Source organism: Saimiri boliviensis, chromosome 12, assembly GCF_048565385.1.
Source record: "Saimiri boliviensis isolate mSaiBol1 chromosome 12, mSaiBol1.pri, whole genome shotgun sequence".
Lineage (NCBI taxonomy): Eukaryota > Metazoa > Chordata > Mammalia > Primates > Cebidae > Saimiri > Saimiri boliviensis.
In genome coordinates, this window is record NC_133460.1 from 95,976,828 (window position 1) to 95,999,395 (window position 22,568).

General features: G+C 40.7%; 1 long non-coding RNA gene across 2 annotated transcripts in view; it reads left to right on the plus strand.

The window, feature by feature from the left end:
- The window catches only part of LOC141580731 (uncharacterized), a 307,631-nt gene extending 302,247 nt beyond the window's left edge, over window positions 1-5,384 (plus strand). For both annotated transcript variants that reach the window (XR_012513023.1, XR_012513024.1), the window contains one exon: window positions 5,270-5,384. This is a non-coding gene — a long non-coding RNA (uncharacterized LOC141580731). The remainder of the gene's footprint in view (window positions 1-5,269) is intronic.
- The last annotated feature ends 17,184 nt before the right edge of the window (window positions 5,385-22,568 follow it).

The following is a 22,568-nucleotide window of genomic DNA, read 5'->3' on the forward strand; positions in this document are numbered from 1 at the left end:
ACAATACCAGCCAGCTTAATGTTTGTGACATAGACGTAAGAAACTTCTGGATGAGTGGATGGTTTCTCTAGAACACTAGTTCCTCAGAATGTCAAAAGTATTGCAAACACAGACGAAGTTATTTCTGTCAAATGAATCAGAGCACTCCTGGAATGAGGAAGTTGAATAGGCTTCCCTACTGGCAAGACTCTTCAGTGCCTTTCACAGGCTCACCGAAGTCACTCCTTGTGACTGTTTAAGACACGGAGAGAGGATACAATGACTTCTTGAGAATTCAGGCATTCTTTTTGCATGGACCACTGATATGGTTTGGCTCTGTGTCCCCACCCAAATCTCAGCTTGAATTGTAATAAACCCCACCTGTCATGGGAAGGACCCAGTAGGAGGCAATTGAACCAAAGGGGTCTGTTTTTCCTGTATAAACCCATGGGTGTTCTCATGATAGTGAATAAATCTCATGAGATCTGATGGCTTTATAAAGGGGAGTTCCCCTGCACATGCTCTCTTGCTTGCCACCATATAAGACATGCCTTTGCTCTTCCTCCATCTTCCACCATGATTATGAGGCCTCCCCAGCCACATGGAATTGTGAGTCCATTGACTATCTCTTTTTTTTTTTTTTTGGAGACAGAGTCTCACTCCATCACCAGGCACCAGGCTGGAGTGCAGTGGCACAAACTCGGCTCACTGCAACCTCCACCTCCCGGGTACAAGCAATTCTCCTGCCTCAGCCTCCCAAGTAGCTGGGACTACAGGTGCACGCCACCACACCCAGCTCAATTTTTTGTATTTTTAGTAGAGATGGGGTCATTAACCCTCTTTCTTTTATAAATTACCCAGTCTTGGGTATGTCTTTATTAACACCATGAGAATAGACTACCTTGTAAGAACTTGTTTTCTTGGAAATATTCTTGGGGAAACCTTGCTTTAATCTATAGTTTTCTTTTTTAGTTCCCTCTTACAGCTTCAGGAAGATGCCTCTCTTGTCCAAAGAAGACTTGGGGAAGATGGCAGCTCAGTGATTGGCAGCATGTTTATTTTCAGCCACTGCCAAGGTCATACCTGGCCCTCAGTTCTTGCACAGGTCTGTTCATTTAAGGCCTAATACCATAGTAGAGAGGGCCCGACCTGCAGATAGGGAGGTTCTGCCACCACCCATCACTGTGACCTTAGGCAAGTCATGTTCCTCTCTGGACCTCAGAATCCTTTCCTGTAAAGGGAAGGGTATGGATAAGAATAATTCCCAAGATCCATTATATTAAAATGGTCCTCACATCAGTAGTTCTCACAAAGATGCATAAAATCCACCAGGCACCTTGTTAAGATGCATAGTCCTGTGTCCTCTCCACAGAGATTGCAAGTTAGTAGATTTGGAGTGAGGCCTGGGGACCTATATTTTTAACCATCATGCCAGGAGATTTTGTTGAGAAAGTCTGTTTACACCAATACCCGAAAAGATTTATTCAGACACAGTGAGGGCCATTTGGAGACCCCCGGACATATGACAGATTGGGGGGGCACTTAGCTTTACACAGCAGCTGATTGCAGGTGTACACATCCAGCCTGTGGTCTGCCTCCTTGGGAAGATGGCCATTCTCTAGCCCAAAGCCGCCTCTTAAGTGGGCTTTGTTCTCTTTTGATCCACCTGTAGTTGTTAATTATTCACTAACAGCCCTCTTGAGGGTTAAGGGAATAATTCCTTTGTTTATTTAACAATCCACCACTTATTACACGGCATTAAGAAAACTCCATAGACTGTATCACACATTCAACTGTGGACTACCACCACAGCGGCAAAATCCATTTACAATCTGCTTACATGCTGTTTTGAAATGTTGGGTTTTAGAAAAGAAGTTGGCTTTTTTAGAAATTTTTTTTGCTAAACTGAGAGTTACATAATTCTAAGCTCTGTTTGGAGGCAAGCTGCCAAAAGTTTTGTGGCTGAAAGAACAATTGTTTTCCAATTTCACTTCAAACCAGACATAGAACTTAAAAATTAAGATTTTCAAGTGAACATAAATTACTTTGGTAATCAAACATAAGTTTTGTTTCATTTTGCTTTAAAGTTTAGGGAGATGAAATAGGACTGAGAATATGAGGGTGTGGAAACCCCTTTCCCACAGGGCAAACTGGCAAAGGAAGCTCTGACTATGAACAGCTCTTGGTGGAGATCCCCACTCCTGACACCAACATGTTTCTCCTAAGCCAGTTTTCACAGCTTCCAGACAGAGAAGCAATAGAAACAAGCAAAGGGTAGACAGGTCTATGCTTCTTAGTTTCTTGTGTTTATTTTTTAGGTACTTGTGTTCCTGCTGTGCATATATTTTTTTACCTTCTTTTTCCTACACCATTATAACACTAGTGCTGACTCAAGTGCTACAGGTCCTTGTAACATAATAAATACATAAGGGTTTTATTGTTTCCCATCATACAAATACCAAATGTCCTTTAACCACTGTTGGCACTGCTGCACAACCATTGTGGTTGTTTCCAGTTATTTTTTTCTTTTATGGAAAAAAAAACATATTGTGATGAATTCTCAATGCATGAAGATTTTTCTGTATTTAGAATCCTAGGAGAGATTCTAATGTAGATTGAGTTCTGGCACCTCAGCTGTGTAAATTGCCCTCAATTTTTCTTCACTTTCTCAAAATGTGAGGAACAGATTTTGAAGCCAAGCTAGCCTGAAGTCACATCCTGGTAGGGGTTTGACTTCAAAGCAAAGATTTATGAAAAGGAAACAATTCTAAGCAAGTCTAGACATAGTATCATAATGCTATTTTATATTTATTTATAATTTATATTTATAATATCAAATAATTGATAATATGTATGGTTTCATAATAAGACAATAGACTATAAATTGTGTTCTATATGCTTAATTTCTTAAATCTTCTGTGTATTATCTTTTCATTTATTTATTTCAAAGTATCTTAGATGAGTTACCTGAATGTTTGCTAGAAAGTCTAATTCATGGTGATAACAGTGATATGTTTCATTATAGTCAACTTATACATTAGATTTGAAAGTACTTTGAAACAAGTAATTTTCTGTTTTCACTATTACCCATTAGGAGAGTATTTAGTTATTTTGATCATTGTTCAGACAGAAGATCCAAACTACCGCCTGGTAGAGAGACTTCACAGGGCTAAGTAGAGGCAGTACTGATACTTGGGGCCATGTTTTCCTGATTTGCAGATCTGTGGTGAATAGAAATGCTTTATCACAACAAAGTAAACTAGTCTTTATTCTTTAATTTATCTCTGTGTGGAATAAACAACACAGTGATGATACCTAGGAGAAGGTCAGTATCTAGCTGCTGATAGTAAAGAGATGGAAAAAAATTCTCTGTTCTCAAGAAGCTGCCATTGTAATGGGAGAAACATAAGTGTAAATGGATTCCCTTCACTCCGATTATGTATAACTCTATTATAACAGTTAATATTGAGGGCACCTGTGGGGATGTCAGGGAAGGCTTCACCAAGGCAGATAAATTTGAGTTATCCTTGAAGGAAAAATACAGGTTCGTAAGCCAGGAAATAGTGTGTGTTTTGTGGAAAGATATTCAAAGTAGAGGGTCCAGGGGACATAAACTGAGAAACATAAGAGGGCATGGGCTCTTCTAGGATGGTGATGTAAATTCAGTGCCACTGGGTCCTAAGGCTTGGAAGGTGGGTGAATGGAAGACAAGGCAAAGAAAGGTGGAACCCTTTGGGACTTGTGGGAAACTCTAAGTGCTCGGTGAAGAGAGTCAAGACAAGTTTGCAGGTTACATGGAGTGTGTGTGTGTGTGTGTGTGTGTGTGTGTGTGTGTGAGAGAGAGAGAGAGAGAGAGAGAGAGAATGGGGGAAGAGAAAAAGAAAAAGAGAGCTGCAGATTGAACATTTGCATCACCCTAAAATTCATCTGTTGAAATCCTAATCTCCAGTGTAATGGTATTTGGAGGTGGGGCTGTGGGAAGTGATTAGGTCTTAAAGGTGGAGTCCTCATCGATGAGGTTAGTGTCCCTATAGAAGAGACCCCATAGAGATGCCTTTTCCATTTCTCACTATGTGAAGACACAGAAAAAATGAACCAGGAAGCAGGTTCTTACTAGACACCATATCTGCCAGCTTCTTGTTCTCAGACTTGCCAGACTTCAGAATTGTGAGGAATAAATTGCTGTTGTTTATAAGCCAGTCTGTGGTATTCTGTTATAGACACCCAGTTGGACTAAAACTGATAGAAACAAAGAGACATAGAGGGAGGAGAATAGGTTTTGGCAAATGACCTTAATTGTGGATGAGTGTGAACAGTGTCCTGGAGGAGATTGGTCTTTGTGGCTGGGAAATCACTCATGAGGCCATTGCCAGGAGTGAGGTGGAAGCTAGAGATTTAATGTAAGATAGGGAAAGCTGGGATGGAGAGAAAAAGCCTGATATAAGAGACTCATGATACAATTGAGCATCTACTAAATACAGGGAGTAAGAGAGATGCCACAACTAAGGATAACTTCAAGAGTTTTAGTTGGGAAAAGAGTGAAAAAAAAAAAAAAAGATCTGGAAGAGACAGGAAACAAGCAGTTGGAGAGAAGGAGGATAAAAAAAATGAGTTCTGTCTGGGACACATTATGTTTGCAGTGTCTGTAGGGAACCCAGAGAGAGCTGTGGCAGCTGGAGATGTGAGCTGAGATGTCAGGGAAGGAGAGGGGTGTTTGGAAATTGTCTCAAATGTAGCTTGTGTAGTTGAAGATGTGGAATGGGGAGGGTCCTCCAGAGAGGACAGGCAGAAGGAGATAAGAAAAGAGGAAGAAATCACACCCGGTAAAGGCTGGCATTTATTAAAAAAGATCTAGTAAAGGAGGCTAAGAAGGAATGGAAGAGGCAAGAAGTGGCAGTGATTTGGAAAGAAAAGGAGGCGAATCCGTTGTTTGCCTCATTGAAGATTTTTGCTAAGGAGAAGGTGGCTGGATAAGTTATCACCCAACTGGGACTCTTTAGTCCAGGCAAATGCCACTCTGGACAGAACACAGGGACTATGGCAGTAACCCCAGTCTGTCTCCAACAAACAAGGATGTGTGGCCATCTACTTACCATAATATCAGGCTGAGGTAGACAGTGTTGTCCCAGGGAAAGTGACTCAGGAGAGCTGCCAGGGGATGTGGCATTTTTCATTTCCTGAAGCAGGTTAAGAGAGAGAGAAGAAAGAAGGAGAGAAAATAAATGCAAATGTTCACTGGCTTGAAGCTTCATTTTCCTGAAATAATTTTATTCCTTTTTTTTTTTTAAAGATGGAATTTCGCTCTGTCGCCCAGGCTGGAGTGCAATGGTGCTATCTGGGCTCACCGCAACTTCTGCCTCCTGGGTTCAAGCAATTCTCCTGCCTCAGCCTCCCGAGTAGCTGGGATTACAGGTATTCTTTCACCGACTCTACAAGGGGGTGGTATCTGATTGGGGAGCACTTTCCTTTGTTCTCATGTTTCTGGGAGGGGCTTCTGTCATGGACACTTGCAGCCTTTCTTCCCACAGGAGGAGATGCTGAAGATGAACAATTTTTCTAATTGGTGGGGTGCAAACGGTTTGCACATCTGTCAGCTCACTGTTCTTTTCCCATGTAGTTTAAGGCAAGAGAGCTCCTGTTTCCTTTTGCTTACCTCTTCCTATTTTGAAAGTGGTCTGATCCACATTATCCTCTTCTTTGTTGCCAAGAGTGACCTTAAGGGGAAGGTAGGTGGCTAAAATTGTCCGCCGATTTTGCCTGAATTTGATGTAGTCCTTGAAAAAGTAAAATATTAGGGATTACATTTGGCTGTAGGTCCAGGCTGCACTCCCAAATCCAGATGTAATAGGCATTAAGCTAATGTTGACAATATCCTCCCTCAGTCTGACTCATGTCTACTTCTTATTTGATTCAAGTTTTTGTTTGTAAGAAGAGTAAAACATGATGTATTGTTGTGTTCAGATCCCAAACTATACCCATTTTATGTATGAAGGCATCTGTGAACTCCATTTGTAAATGACAGAGCAGGGATTAAACCAGAGTGCAAATCCAAAGACCAAATAGACTCCTTGTCCTTTTTCTACCCCATTATGCTGCCTCTTCAGGCTGAAATTATACTGATAAACAAAAATTCACATAGTTCAAATATGCGATTCCAGTGGGGTATGGGTTCGCTTAAGCCACTTTTGATGTCCTGCTTGCTCCCAGGCTACCAGTACGGGAAACACTCTCCATTCTGTTCCCATGAAGTGGATTCTAAGACTGCCCTCTCATCCTTCCTGCTGGGATAGAACTGAAAATTAGTACAGCAAATACACTTCTTTTTCCCCAAAGAGTTCACTTTTTTGCGTGACTTTAGGTTTCCTAATGGGGAACAGGAAAAGGGTCCATTTCTCTGGGGGACCGTTCAAGCCCTTTCCCAGGACAGGGTGATCCTTGGGAAAGTCATGAGAATTTTCCTGCAGGTTCCACTGTGCTCTAGGATACAGAGAATTTTTGACTTTTCTTTCCTTGGTCTTACTCGTCCTAACCATCACCCAACACTGACTCCCTGACTCTACCTCAGCAAGGTCATGTGTGTGAGAATGCCTTGCATTTGTGGAGAGAGAGTCTATCTTCAAAGCATGACTGTATTACTTCATTTACTCCTCATTATGCTCTGCTGGTTTATTTTCCCAAATGGGGAAACTGAGGTGAGAAGTGTTCAAGGCTAACTGGGAATAGATAGCAAGTAAGCTACTATTAAATATAGGTTTGGGTTTCCTGATTCTGATGCTCTTCACAGCATAATAGTGGGTGTATTTTTTAAGACTAAACTCCAATCTCTAGAATAGAAAAAAAAGTAGGGGTGACTTGGAAAATGTGGGAACTGAAAGGTTCTCCTATTCCGTTTCTCCTTTACTTCCTGTGTAATATGGTTTGGCTGTGTCCCCACCCAAATCTCATCTTGAATTACAACTCTCACAATTCCCATGTGTCATGGGAGGAAGGAACCTGGTGGGAAGTGATTGAATTATGGGGGCAGGTCTTTTTTGCGTTGTTGATGTGATAGTGAATGAGTCTTATAAGATCTGATGATTTTTAAAAACAGGAATTTCCCTGCATAGGCTCTTTTTTTGTCTGCCACCATCCATGTAAGACGTGACTTGCTCATCCTTGCCTTTCTCTTTCTGCCATGATTATGAGGCCTCCCAAACCATGTGGAACTGTAAGTCCAATAAACCTCTTTCCTTTTTAAAATGCTCATTCTTGGGCATGTCTTTATCAGCAACATGAAAAGGGACTAATTCAGTAAATTGGTACCAGTAGAATGGGGCAGTGCTGAAAACATATCTGAAAATGTGAAAGCAACTTTGGAACTGGGTAAAAGGCAGAGGTTGGAACAGTTTGAAGGGCTCAGAAGAAGACAGGAAAATATGGGAAAGTGTGCAACTTCCTAGAGACTTGTTGAATGGCTTTGACAAAAATGCTGATAGTGATATGAACAATAAGGTCCAGGCTGAAGTGATCTCAGATGGAGATGGAGATGAGGAACTTGTTGGGAACTAACTAAAAGTGACTCTTGTTTTAGCAAAAAGACTGTCAGGATTTTGTCCCTGCCCTAGAGATTTGTGGAAATTTGAACTTGAGAAAGATGATTTAGGGTATCTGGTGGAAGAAATTTCTAAGCAAAAAGCATTCAAGATGTGACTTGGGTGCTGTTAAAGGCATTCAGTTTTATAAGGGAAGCAGAGCATAAACCTTTGGAAAATTTGCAGCCTGGCAATGTGATAGAAAAGAAAATCCAATTTTCTGAGAAGAAATTCAACCTGGCTGCAGAAATTTGCATAAGTAACAAGGAGCTGAATGTTAATCAGCAAGACATTGGGGGAAAGTATCTCCAGGGCATGTCAGAGGTCTTCAAGGCAGCCCCTCCGATCATAGGCCCAGAGGCCTATGAGAAAAAAATGGTTTTGTGGGCCAGGCCCAGGGTCCCCGTGCTGTGTGCAGTCTAGAGACTTGGTGCCCTGTGTCCTAGCCATTTCAGACACGACTGAAAGGGGCCAAGGTATAGCTTAGGCCACAGTTTCAGAGAGTGCAGGCCCCAAGACTTGGCAGCTTCCATGTGGTGTTGAGCCTGCAGGTACACAGAAGTAAAAAATTGAGGTTTGGAAACTTCTCCCTAGATTTCAGAGGATGTATGAAAACACGTGGATGTCCAGGCAGAAGTTTGCTGCAGGGGTGGGGCTCTCATGGAGAACCTCTGCTAGGGCAGTGCAGAAGAGAAAGTGGGCTGGGAGCCCCCACACAGAGTTCCTACTGGAGAACTGCCTAGTGGAGTTGTGAGAAGAGAGCCACCATCCTCCAGGCCCCAGAATTGTAGATTCTCTGACAGCTTGTACTGTGTACCCAGAAAAGCCTCAGACACTTAACACCAGCCCATGAAAGCAGCTGGGAGGGCAGCTGTATCCTCCAAAGCCACAGGAATGGAGCTGCCCAACAGGATAGGAACCCACCTCTTGTGTCAGCATGACCTGCAATGTGAGAAATGGAGTCAAAGGGTATCATTTTAGAGGTTTAAGATTTGACTGCCTGGCTGAATTTTAGACTTGCATGGGACCTGTAGCCCTTTTGTTTTGGCCAATTTCTCCCATTTGGAACAGCTATATATACCCAATGCCTGTACCCTCATTTATCTAGGAAATAACTAACTTGCTTTTGATTTTATTTTTTAATTTATTTTTTATTTTATTGCATTTTAGGTTTTGGGGTACATGTGAAGAACATGCAAGATTGTTGCATAGGTACACACATGGCAGTGTGATTTGCTGCCTTCCTCCCCATCACCTATATCTGGCATTTCTCCCCATGCTATCTCTCCCCAGCTCCCCACCCCCCACTGTCCCGCCCCTATTTCCCCCCAACAGACCCCTGTGTGTAGTGCTCCCCTCCCTATGTCCATGTGTTCTCATTGTTCAACACCCACCTATGAGTGAGAACATGTGGTATTTGATTTTCTGCTCTTGTGTCAGTTTGCTGAGAATGATGGTTTCCAGGTTCATCCATGTCCCTACAAAGGACACCAACTCATCATTTATTATGGCTGCATAGTAATCCATGGTGTATATGTGCCACATTTTCCCTGTCCAGTCTATCATCAATGGGCATTTGAGTTGGTTTTAGGTCTTTGCTATTGTAAACAGTGCTGCAATGAACATTCGTGTGTACGTGTCCTTATAGTAGAACGATTTATAATCCTTTGGATATATACCCAGTAATAGGATTGCTGGGTCAAATGGAATTTCTATTTCTAGGTGCTTGAGGAATGGCCACACTGTCTTCCACAATGGGTGAACTAATTTACACTCCCACCAACAGTGTAAAAGTGTTCCTATTTCTCCACATCCTCTCCAGCATCTGTTGTCTCCAGATTTTTTAATGATCACCATTCTGACTGGTGTGAGATGGTATCTCAATGTAGTTTTGATTTGCATTTCTCTGATGACCAGTGATAATGAGCATTTTTTCATACATTTGTTGGCCTCATGTATGTCTTCTTTTGTAAAGGATCTGTTCATATCCTTTGCCCACTTTTGAATGGGCTTGTTTTTTTCTTGTAAATATGTTTTAGTTCTTTGTAGCTTCTGGATATCAGCCCTTTGTCAGATGGGTAAACTGCAAAAATTTTTTCCCATTCTGTTGGTTGCTGATTCACTCTAATGACTGTTTCTTTTGCTCTGCAGAGGCTGTGGAGTTTGATTAGGTCCCATTTGTCTATTTTGGCTTTTGTTGCCAATGCTTTTGGTGTTTTGGTCATGAAGCCCTTGCCTATGCTTATGTCCTGAATGGTTTTGCCTAGATTTTCTTCTACGGTTTTTATGGTGTTAGATCTTATGTTTAAGTCTTTAATCCATCTGGAGTTAATTTTAGTGTAAGATGTCAGGAAGGGGTCCAGTTTCTGTTTTCAGTACATGGCTAGACAGTTTTCCCAACACCATTTATTAAACAGGGAATCCTTTCCTCATTGCTTGTTTTTGTCAGGTTTGTCAAAGATCAGATGGTTGTAGATATGTTGTGTTGCCCTCGAGGCCTCTGTTCTGTTCCATTGGTCTATATCTCTGTTTTGGTACCAGTACCATGCTGTTTTGATCACTGTAGCCTTGTAGTATAGTTTGAAGTCCAGTAGTGTGATGCCTACTACTTTGTTCTTTTTGCTTAGAATTGACTTGGCTATGCAGGCTCTTTTTTGATTCCGTATGAAGTTTAAGGTGTTTTTTTCCAGTTCTGTGAAGAAGGTCATTGGTAGCTTGATGGGGATAGAAGTTAAGGTAGCAATTAAGAGCCTACCACCCAAAAAAAGCCCAGGTCCAGACGGGTTCACAGTCGAATTCTACCAGACATACAAAGAGGAGCTAGTACCATTCCTTCTGAAACTATTCCAAATAATCCAAAAAGAGGGAATCCTTCCCAAATCATTTTATGAGACCAACATCATCCTGATACAAAAACCCAGCAGAGACTCAACAAGAAAAGAAAACTTCAGGCCAATATCCATGATGAACATAGATGCAAAAATCTTCAATAAAATACTGCCAAGCTGATTGCAACAGCACATCAAAAAGCTTATCCACCATGATCAAGTACGCTTCATCCTGGGCATGCAAGGCTGGTTCAACATATGCAAGTCTATAAACGTGATTCACCACATAAACAGAACCAAAGACAAAAACCACATGATTATCTCAATTGATGCAGAGAAGGCCTTTGACAAAATTCAACAGCCCTTTATGCTAAAAACCCTCAAACTAGGTATTGATGGAACACATCTCAAAGTAATAAAAGCTATTTATGACAAACCAACAGCCAGTATCATACTGAATGGGCAAAAACTGGAAGCATTCCCTTTGAAATCTGGCACTAGACAAGGATGCCCTCTCTCACCACTCCTATTCAATATAGTACTGGAAGTTCTATCCAGAGCAATCAGGCAAGAAAAAGAAATAAAGCGTATTCAAATAGGAAAGGAGGAAGTCAAATTGTCTCTATTTGCAGATGACATGATTGTATATCTAGAAGACCCCATCGTCTCAGCCCAAAATCTCCTGAAACTGATAAGCAACTTCAGCAAAGTCTCAGGATACAAAATCAATGTGCAAAAATCACAAGCATTCCTATACACCAATAACAGACTTAAAGAGAGCCAAATCAAGAACAAACTGCCATTCACAATTGCCACAAAGAGAATACAATACCTAGGTATACAACTAACAAGGAACGTAAAGGACCTCTTCAAGGAGAACTACAAGCACTTCCCAATGAAATAAGAGAGGACACAAACAGATGCTTTTGAGTTTAAAGGGTCATAGGTGGAAGGGACTTGCCTTGTCTCGGGTGAGACATTGGAGTATGGACTTTTGAGTTAATTCTGAAATGAGTTAAGACTTTGGGGAAGTGTTGGGAAGGAATGATTAGTTTTGAAATGTGAAGGCATGAGATTTAGGAGAGGTCTGGGGTGGAATGGTATGGTTTGTCTGTGTCCCAAGTCTCATCTTGAATTTTAACTCCCACAATTCCCATGTGTTGTAGGAAGAACTCAGTGAGAGGTGATTGGATTATGGAGGTGGGTCTTGCCTGTGCTGTTCTCATGATAGTGAATGAGTCTTGTGAGATCTGATGGTTTTAAAAATGGGTTTCCCTGCACAAGCTCTCTCTTTGCCTGCTGCCATCCATGTAACATGTGACTTGCTCCTCCTTGCCTTTAAACTTCTGCCATGATTGTGAGGCCTCCCTAGCCAAATGGAACTCTAAGTCCAGTAAACCTCTTTCTTTTGCAAATTTCCCAGTCTTGGGTATGTCTTTATCAGCAGTGTGAAAAAGGACTAATACACTATGATATCCCCAGAAAACTCTCACTGTGGCAGGCACTGTCCCCCCAGATTAGATTTTGATTGTATATTTCTAATTTTAAAGTTGAGATGTTTGAGCCAAAAAAAATATCTTATGACTCAGAATTGTGGAACACTGTATTCAGATCTGTCTCATCAATTCTAGGATCAAAACTCTGTCTCCTGGGCTTACTTGAGGCAAAATGGTACAGTGTGAAAGGTATGGCATTTGGAGTTAAAATACCCAAATGCAAACCATGGCTGTCCCATTTACTGGCTATGAAAACTTGACCAACCATTTAATCTCTGAGTCTCAGCATCCTCATCAGTGAAAAGTGCTTATTCCCTCACACCCTCACAGAGCTGTAATGAATTTTCTTTAAGCTTACGTAGGCAAAAGCTTTGTGAAATGGTAACTGGTCATGTGTATGTGCTGCTTCTTATTGTTTCAGCCATGTCTCTCCTTTGAAGTGGTTGAGTTGAAAATCTTTACTGAAGCCATCCTTCATTCATTTACCTATTTAATCAGTGCATTAAGTACTTTCTGTGTGCTGGCACTAATTTGGTTGGCATTCTAGTTTACATTATCCAAGGAAAGTTTTAAAAAATTGTTAAAAGTGACCAAAAGCAGGTGGAAGTGGAAAATGAGTATATAGGCTCTGTCACTGATCAAAGAAAGGAGTTGGTTGGGTTTCCACTGTTAACGCCTCTTCAGGTATTTAGAAGTCAGGATGTTTGGTGTAACAATAAGATCTGCAAATGAATTGAGGTGGCAAATCTGTGATTACTCCAAGCCCACCAAATATAGACAGTTTAAAATATCCAAATTCACTGTGTGAGTTATTTTTTGTGAAAGACAGGAGCTTTGAGAGCTGTTGAGTTGGGTCCTGAAATGACTCACAGCCTGCAGCTTGCTGGCTGATGGGAGAATACCACATGGGGTTCCACTGCTGCAGAGACCCAGGCAATGGGTCCCAAAGACCTCTTGGGCACCAGTGCAACCTTCCCAATTAGACCTGGGTGAGGATTTTGAGAGTGGAGCTGGAGTCTGAGTTTGGGGTCGGGGGAGGGCAGACATAAGGCTGAACTGCTTCTGATGTAACAAGCCAGATGTAACAAGCTGCTTTAGATGTAATGAGCTGATTAATTCTGATAGATTCTTGTACTTTGCTATTTTTTTGAAATAATGAAAGCCAAGAACCTCATCTATTTGATTATATATTTGCATATCTTAGTAAGACAAGTTGCATATACAAAAGCCGAAGAGTCAGTGAATAATCCTGCAGAGTCTGTGCCCTCCTTTGAGAAATAGGTCAATGTAACATTAAACAAATTTAATAAAATAAATCATGGGTGAAAGCCCTCTGTTCCTCCTGTGTAACTGGAGTGCAGGAGGAAGGTGTCCACTTGGAATTTTATACAGGATGATTAATACAACTTTAAAATTTTATTTTTAATGACTTTTTTTGCTCACTTTCAATTTGGAAATGCTTGAAACACAGAACATTGGATGTGGAGGTAAGAGGTAAGATTTAACTAATTTGGAATCTATACTGCAGATTTCTTGGCAACTGCACTTGTTTAAATAAAAATGTATGGCTGAACATGCTGATTTTCAAATCTGAAATCTACATTGTCTTGTGGAAGAATAAATGGTTTAACAACGCTGCAAATTAATAGAATAAATCTGTTTCTTGATTATTATAGCTTTCCTCATTATGCTGATTAAATAAAAAGAAAGAAGAAAGAAATTTCAAATCACCTATATATGTAGGCAGGCAGATTAGGAACTCTCCAAATGCTATTTGAATACTGTCCTACTCAATATGTAATATGAGGATCAGCCCTCACAAATCTCTCAGGAATTTGTTAGAAATGCTGACTGTTAGGCTCCTCCCTAGATTCTGAACTAAAATTTGCATTGAACAAATACCCAGATGACTTGTATGTACATTACAGTTTCCATGGCTTTGGTACTGTGAGTACTCAGGGTGAATTTTGGGAGCAATACTGTATTAGATGCCCCACCAGACTTTTGAAGTCACAAAGAGAGAGATAGCTGATGCTTTGACTGATGCATTAATTCCTAAACACATCGGAGACATATTTCTATGTGACCAACTGTCCTTTTGTATAAATTGTTGCCTCTAGCCTAGGGCTGTGGGTGAGTCACAGCATTTGATTTATTGTGCAAGGGACATGTATTTAGAAAAAAAAAATCTGCTTCTCTTAAAACAGAGTATGAAGAGATAATATCATCCATATCTGTTTTTCATTATCAAAATAATATTGCTGTTTTCATGCTTTTTAGAGTCCTCAGGGTATTCTCTTGCCATTTTGAGTTTTTTTTTTCTTTTTACATATTTAGAAGCAATTTAATAGAAATGTTGCTGCATGGGAACAAGAATATTTTTCTCACAAAACATTCCCATTCAGTAAGTGGCCACATATTTTTGTTCCATATGGTACTTCACAAACTAACAGTATCTGTAGGCAATGCCATTGACATGGCAGAAGAGTGGATCTGTATGTTTAAAGTGCTGTATAAATCAACATCTACAGTTTTCGCTTTACACAAAACATAATTAATACTCAATTTAACAAACTGTTAAATAGTAGTTTGTTCTAAGTTCCTAAAAAAAGTCTGCAGAGAAGGTAAATTAATTATTTCATTCATTCATTCTCTAAAATCACTAACCTTTTGCTGAGGAAACAAAGATGAATCAAATGTTGCCCACGACACTGAAGAACTCACCCTCTAATGTCGGAGGAAGAAAGGAGACGTGGCAGTGTGATGACAGCTTTTAGAGAGCACACGTAGATGCTCTGGAAGAGCATAGGAGGGCTTCTTAGTAAGGCTGATATGTAGCGCAGGAGCTGAGGGATGATTTCCCACAAAAGGTAACCCCAAGTGCAATCCTTGAAAAGGCAAGTCTTGAAGTTACTCCCTCACTTTCTTCAGGTCTCTGTTTTGTGTCTCAGTGAAGTCCTCTTTGACCATGTGTATCAAGAGCAACAGTTACCCCAGACTTCTGCCCTCCCTATCTCTTCTCCCAGTTTTGTTTCCTCCGTATCACTTATTACCATGTAGTGCAGCTGAAACAGCTCCAGTGATCCCTGAACCCTGGTATTCATGCTGCCATGTTGTCCTCTGTAACATTTGATCAGTTATAACCAATAGAATATGACAGAAGCACTGGTATGTCACTTCCAAGCTTAGGTTAGAAATAATGCTGTGGCTTCCATCTTGATAGCTTTCTCTTTCTCTGGGATCACTCACTCTAGGGGAAGCCAGCTGCCAATTCATGAGGAGCTCTTGGGAGTGGTCCATATGGTTTAGAAACAAAGCTTTGTGATTAACACTACATGAATTAACTTGGAAGCAGATCCTCCAACTCCAAATGAACCTTAAGATGAGATTGCATTCCTAGCTAACACCTTGACAACTTCTTGAGAACTTGTAAGCTTGAACCACCCAATTATACCTGGTATATTATAGGTTTGCTTACTTATTATTGTCTCTCTCCTTAAGTATAATATGACCTCCATGAGAGCAATTACTTTGCTTTGTGCATTGCTGTTCCTCTGGTGCCTAGAACATTGCACAGATCCTAGTAGGAGCTCAATAGATATTTGTTAAATAAATACTGGAGCTTACTAATATCCATTGAAATGATCTGAATGATAATTTACTGTCTCATTATATGTGAGAGATCTTCAAGATAAAAAATACTAGCTTTATTTCTTTTCTGATCTAACTGGTTAGGTGTTTTAAGTGATGAAGTCTACAGCTAAGAAAATAACACAGTCAGGCTCTTCAAAGAACAAAGAGAGAGGAGTGAAAGTTTTCATTTTAGCCATACCTCACAGGATAATAGATTTTTCCTATTTGGGTTCTCAGCAAAGCCAAGGGCAGCAGACAACTGTTGGGGCTGTTCATCAGCACAGATTTGTAAGTGACCACCAGAGCTGGCTGGTCCCAGGGAAATATGGTCCTTGAAATTATGAGCCAAAACAAACTTCATGGACATCAAAGTCCAACCCCTCTTCTCCAGTTACCTAGGTTTGGGTATTGTAGGGCCAATAAGAGTACATTTTTTAAAGCTGAGGAGCCCACAGACAAGATATTAGCCATAGCTCTGGGACCCCAAAAGTCAAGAGTCCAAAAGCAAACACAGAGTCTGAAAGAGCATGCTGACGATGGGAACACGGAACTGTCTGGGGGGCTTGGACAAAGCAAAAGCTACCAGAAATGCTTGAGCAGAGTCCTGAATTTTAGGTTTCCATAGGCAGTTCTCAACCCTGCTTACACAACATAATCACTTGGGGGACGAGGGCTCGTTATTAAACGCTTGTTTCTTAATTCAGACCTACCCTTCTATGTTCTGCTCTGAAACGCCAGGACTCAGATTCTGCCAACAGCATTTCGCCTTTACCAGCTGTGCCAATAGCAGGTGCTAGAAGAGACAGAAAGGATGGAACAGGGAGAACGATTTTTTTATCATTCTGTTTGCTTTCTTTGTTATTACTGTCACCTTAGCAGTGGTTTTCAACCTTTGGTCCCAGTAGCAGCAGTTGATTTTAATTTGCAGTTTTGCCACAATCCCAGAAGCAGTTGTTTTTGAGATATCAGCACTAGTCAGCCAGTGCCTTCTTCTCAGAAGTCCAGTCCCATCCAGCTCTGGGGGGTTCTTCCCCTGAACTCAGACACCAGCAACAGTTGGCAGCATACCCCAGAGGTCATGGTCTCTGCTCTGCAGCGCTCCTCCTTCAAGCTGCTAAGTTTCAATAACCCTAACTTCTTCCTTTGTTTCTCTCAGCCTTAGAGGTAGTAGCTGCTTTATGCATTTCTCAATAACTGGTTAAAAATTAGACTAATTAAATTTTCTATTTCTGGTTTCTATATCCTGACAGGACCCTGACTGTAGGCACTTAAGAGATATATAGATATCTATGTTCTCCCATAACCCAATGTTGATTTAATTGGTCTGCTGTAATCAGACAGGACATTTTTAAAGTCCATAGACAATTTTAATGTACAATGGTATACAACAATACCACTATGCTTTATTGTTCTGTTTACCTGTATGGAAAGCTCCAACTAACTTAAATAAAGATAGAGGGTGAGATGTGCCCCAAGCAGGAGCATGAACTGTTCCTACTTTTACTAATTCCTTCAGCTGCTTATACTAGGATCTAGCAGAAACCCATTTTTAATTTGATCAGTTTCACTCATCCTTTAAAGAGTAAATGTTCTTTTGGCCATTCATATGTCTGATTCCTTAGCAGATAGTACCAGTTATCTGAGCTGGTTTCATCTTTCTGCTTCCATATTTTGAATGTCCCTGGACTTTTATAATACCTATGTATATCTCTTTATGGGTGGAATCAATGGAGGCAGGAGATGACTAAATGGATGTTTCCCTGGGACTAAAAGCAGACAGCGCTTGGGTGCTTGCAAAGGTCCTTAGAAAAGAACACTTGCATTTGTATTCAGAGAAAATCCATCTTACATAGGTTCTTTGTGTGTAAATTCAACACCCTAGCTCTAGATTTTCATAAAATATTTCATGTGTTTGTGGAATACTGTCAATATTACTAATGGGGTTTCTGTTTAATTTCTTGATATAATTTGTCATCAAATATTCTCCCAGAAAGAAGTTCTGGCCATGTAATGGAACCTCATGGAGAAGGATGATTTGTTTTTGCAAAGGAAATTGTTTCAATTTCAAACAAGCAGGAGATTGGGAATATATGGGCCTGGTGACTCGGCAGGAGCATTATGCATTACAATTAAATTAATGTTCCCAGCACAAAGATTCACTACTTCGGGTTTCTGTATAATGTGTACCCTTGAATCAGGGAAGGATGTTTTATGAAAATTACCTGCCTTCTCTCTGAGTGGACTTTATTTGGCCATCTTGCACTAGACTATGGAATTATGCTGACCTCAAATGGCATACCTCTGAACAGATAGGATTGTGGATCGCTATTCTCCCCACCACTAAATAAACCACATTACAGCTCAAAATAAAAAGTGGCAAAAGGAAATAAGCAAACAGGAAATTGGTAAAATGACAAAAGATACGTACACGCAAACATGGTCTAAATCGTGCCATTCGACAGTGATTTGCTCTGCTTCTGCTCCCATCTCTTAGAGGGAAGGCTAGCACCAGCACCTCCTCTATGTGTTACTTCTTGAAGGAAATGAGATTTGAGGCATGATAGACTACAAAAGAAGTAAGCTTAAGCAAAGCTGTTTATAACCTTTCAAGTATTCCTAGTTTCTGCTATAGAGAGAAACACAGGAAAAGTACTAACATGCAAAGGGAAAAAGTCTTGAAATGGATTGGAAATAGGAGAACATTTCTTTGACCTTCAAAATACTTTCTCTAGTTTGCTAATGGTTTGGTAACCTCTAGGGTGTGAGATTGTAGACCCCTAAAGACAGGAAGAATGATTAAATAAACCATTGGTTTGTGCTAACTGCATTAGTGGCATCAATCCTAAATTAGGAAAGCTTCCACGCTGTCCCTCTATTCAGAAACCCAGTAACTCCCCAATGTCCACAGGAGAAATCCTTGAATTTTTATTGCACCATGATTTTGTGCCAACTGTCTTTAAAAAAAAACAAAAACAAAACTTCCTAACTGGGACTGTGCTTTGCAGATATTCTAGAATAAGGATTCATCTCTGATACTAGTAGATAAGAGCTCTCTCTTTCACTCTCAGCTCCCCATGTGTTAGTAACCATGCAATCTTCGATAAGTTCTTTGCCACTCTGACTTTCCATCCCCTCATCTGTAAAATAAGTGTGATGATATTATGGAACAGATTCATAAGGTTGTTTTGCAAAGAGTGCATGTGGGGTGACCAGCCATCCCACTTTGTCCAGGACTGACAGGCATTTTAAGCTACTAAGGCAGCTTTCAGTGCTAAAACAGGAAAGCCCCATGCAAACTGGGATGAGGTGACCACCCTACATGACATATTGCAAGTAAAACATTTAGTATTATACTTGGCATGTAATAAATATTATGATAATGGTCATTATTATGGTATATATTCTACTTCCTTTTTCCCACACATGCTTTGCTTTCTGAGCCTATGTCCTGCCCCTGCCTTTGCCCCTGCTACCCTATTGCCCATCGCAAAATTCCGTGCTCTCTCTCCTTTGCTTATCAGAATCCTTATTCTCTTATTTCTCTTACCAGACTGAACATTCATGAGAACGGGCCTGATCTCGTTCAGATTTGCGTTTCCTGCAGCTCTTGACAGAGTACCGGTCACGTGGTCAGGAGGTGCCCCTGCATGATGCATGGCTAATTAACTAATGCTCATTTTCCACTTTAGTAAATTGCTACATCTGTAACTATATCAAATGTGTAGAAAACACCTTTGTCCTGCAGGTATTTGCTGCCTAAGAAGAAAATGCACGTCTTATATTGTCAAGATCTAATGCCAAATATCAAGTAACAAACTTGTAATTCTGTATATTGACTTTCACAATTGCTATTGAGTTGCTTAATAATACCTCAACTGCCAGATCTAAAAGAGATAGATCATTCAGAGGAATCAGACTTTCTTTTCAGTTCCTTGTGAAATAGCTCAGGAAGCTTTTGTGGTGTCACTTGAAGAGGGTTTCATACTGCAGGGTCGTGTTTGCACTGAGTGGAATGTTTTAGAATGTTCTTTTTGGATGAGGTTGTATTTCATTACTTCTTTTGTGTAAATATAACACTTAATTATTAAAACTAAGAAACAATTTTGTGAGGACTAAATTGCTTATTAACAGAAGATTTGAAATGGATTTGAGTTTCAAAAGGGAACAGAAGAAATTGAAAACGTGTATCTTTAAACAATAATTACACAGTTGAAAATCATACACTGAACATAATTTTGCAGATTCAATTTACTTTTTACTGGAGGGAAGACAGGAAATTAATCCTATAAATTTAAAGGCTCTGGATTTTAATTTGACTTAAAATTTGATACTTCAAATTTACAAGTATGTTCCTTATTTCACAGTTCAGTTGGCAATTGTTTAGAGAGATAAGCTCACTTTTACAGTGACAGTCTCAGACAAGTTTAAGAGCGAACATTCCTTTTATTTTATTTATGTCTTTCTGTCCATTATAGTTGGAAACATGTATAAAGTTGATTATTCCATTTTCAGAGTTATATTTGTTATATTTTCCATCTCATTCCAGAGTTCACTGAATCTGAGACACAACTGCCACATGCAGATGAAATTATTATTGTCTTCTGTTAATGTAAGCTTATGTCATTTTCCCCTTTTCCAATTCTTAAAATTAAATTTATATTAATAAGGGATTTAAACCAGAATTCCAGTGATTGATAGGATCTGAATGCAATGTAGATGATACAATTCACTCGTAGTAGGCCTAAGGGGTAGTCAAGTTTAAGGTCAAGGTGGTCTCTGACCCAGCAGGGCAAGATAACTGGGTCAAACAGGCTTAGAGGATTCTTTAATACCAAACCCTTCCTCTCTGGAGATACATAGCCACATCCACTTCTCATCCTTGCCCCTAATTTTTTTAAAAATAATTTTTAATTTTTGTATAGAGATGGGGTCTCACTATATTTTTCAGGCTGGCCTTGAACTCTTAGTCCCAAGCTATTCTCCTGCCTTGGCCTTGGAAAGAGCTGGGATTACAGGTATGAGCCACTGCATCTAGCTTGAAATCTTGATTAAAGAGTCTGTATCAGTCATCAGTCGCAAAAAGTCTAAACAACTAGGGCCTTCTGTGATCTGGAATACACTTTCCAACTTACCCCATCTCTGCCCAGCCACAGCCACAAGCACTCATGCTCTATTAAGGAGAAAAGAAGTCAATTAGAAGCAACTACAAATAAGACAAAATAAAAAACAAATCCTTGCACATTAAAAAAAATGTGTTTTGTATCCTGAATTCAATAGACATTTAGTATTCTTGGTATCGACATGTTCTTCCATGTGATGTATGGTTGAATTGATTTTTTTGACTGGTCGCGAGAAGCAGTTACAAAATAGTGGTTAGAATATAAGTTTTAGAGTTGAGCAAGCCTAGTTTTAAACCCAAGTTCTGCCACTAATTAGCCTGGTGGTCCTGGGTAAGTGACAAACACGTTAACCACTAACCTCTGTCTCCATGTCTCTGAGGTGGTGATGAAGATTCTCTTGCACAGGTGTAATGAGGCTGCCAACAGCTGCCTGATGCCCACTGCCCTTGGGACAAAGACTCTGTAGCGCTCATGTCATGGGGAAAGGACCCACCACACCATGACAGCATGGCCTTGTATCACCACAGTGCTCCATGCTTGGGTAGGTAGATTCAGATCTGCAGCTCATCTGATGGTGACCACCATTATAGTGGTGGTGAAGACAAGTGGTAAAATTCCTGTTTCACAGAGAAGAAAAACAGGATTAAAAAATAATAGCGAATCACAGCATACATTTCCTACGGGCCAGGCACTGCCCTGTGTGTTTAATGTATCCTCTCATTAAATGTTCATAGGAATCTAGTGAGGTGGCTACTGCTATGATCCCAATTTTTACAGATAATGAACACTGAGGTTTAGAGGTTAACTTGATCAAGTAACCAAGCGGGTATTTTATAGTGTTGCCTCCTCCTGTTTTCGCTGTAATGGAAAGCATTCAGTTAACCTGAACTTCCATCTGAGGGTGTTTCATCATGTTCCCAAGGCCAAGGAGCACAAAGCACAAGGCATAGAAAGGCCTTTTTTTTTTTTTTTTTTTTTAAATAAAGAGACATGGTCTTACTTTGTTGCCCAGCCTGGAGTGCAGTGGTATGATCATAGCTCACTGCAATCTCAAACTTCTGGGCTCAAGCAGTCCTCCCACCTTAGACTCCTGAGTAGCTAGAACAACAGGTGTGCACCACTGTGTCTCACTAATGTGTTAATTTTTTTTTTTTTTTTTTTTTTTTTTTTTTTTGGTAGAGACAGGGTATCACTAAAAAACTATGTTGCCTAGGCTGGTCTTGAACTCCTGGGCTCAAGCAATCCTCCCACTTTGGCTTCCTAAATTGTTACAATTCCAGGCATGAGCTACCACACCTAGCCAGAAAGGACATCTCTACTCCAGAGCTGGGCAGAAAGAGAAGTGAGGACGTGCACCTTCTGAGCCCTGGAAATTCTAGGCCATGACTCAGAGCCAGGAGTCAGCGATGACAGCTGGCCTGCCAGGGAGCAAAGCACAACACCTTGAATCAAGACTATTCTGTTCTCGGGGTTCTGCCTGTGGGAGATGCAATATGGCCAGCAAGACTGGCGTGAGAACTCCCTGAGAGCAAAGCATGGCTGATCCAAGAGAAGTCCCAGTCTGTTCTGCCACTGGTCCCTGTTTTGCCAGAGGGCAGCATTTTGTTAAAGCAAAAGAAAAACCTTCTAGGAACAGAGCAGAGTGTGCTGACTAAGAATTCAGCTGTGGGTCAAGGACCAGCAGAGCCTTAGGCAGGAAAAAGAAAGAACCGCTTCAAACATGGGAAGGGCAACAGAACACCGTTCAGCCCTCTCCTTCCAAAGCTGGACTGCTGAGCCCAGCTGTGCACTTTGCGTCTTGTGCTGACTGAGGGCTGAGCAGGGCTGAGCTCTGGCCCTTGCTGGGCTTTTCAGTGCGCTGCAGAAACCCAGGGAGAGAGCCTCATGGTCACCCACCTTCCCAGTCACCCTCAGTGACTCACACACTAGGTCTGTCCTGCA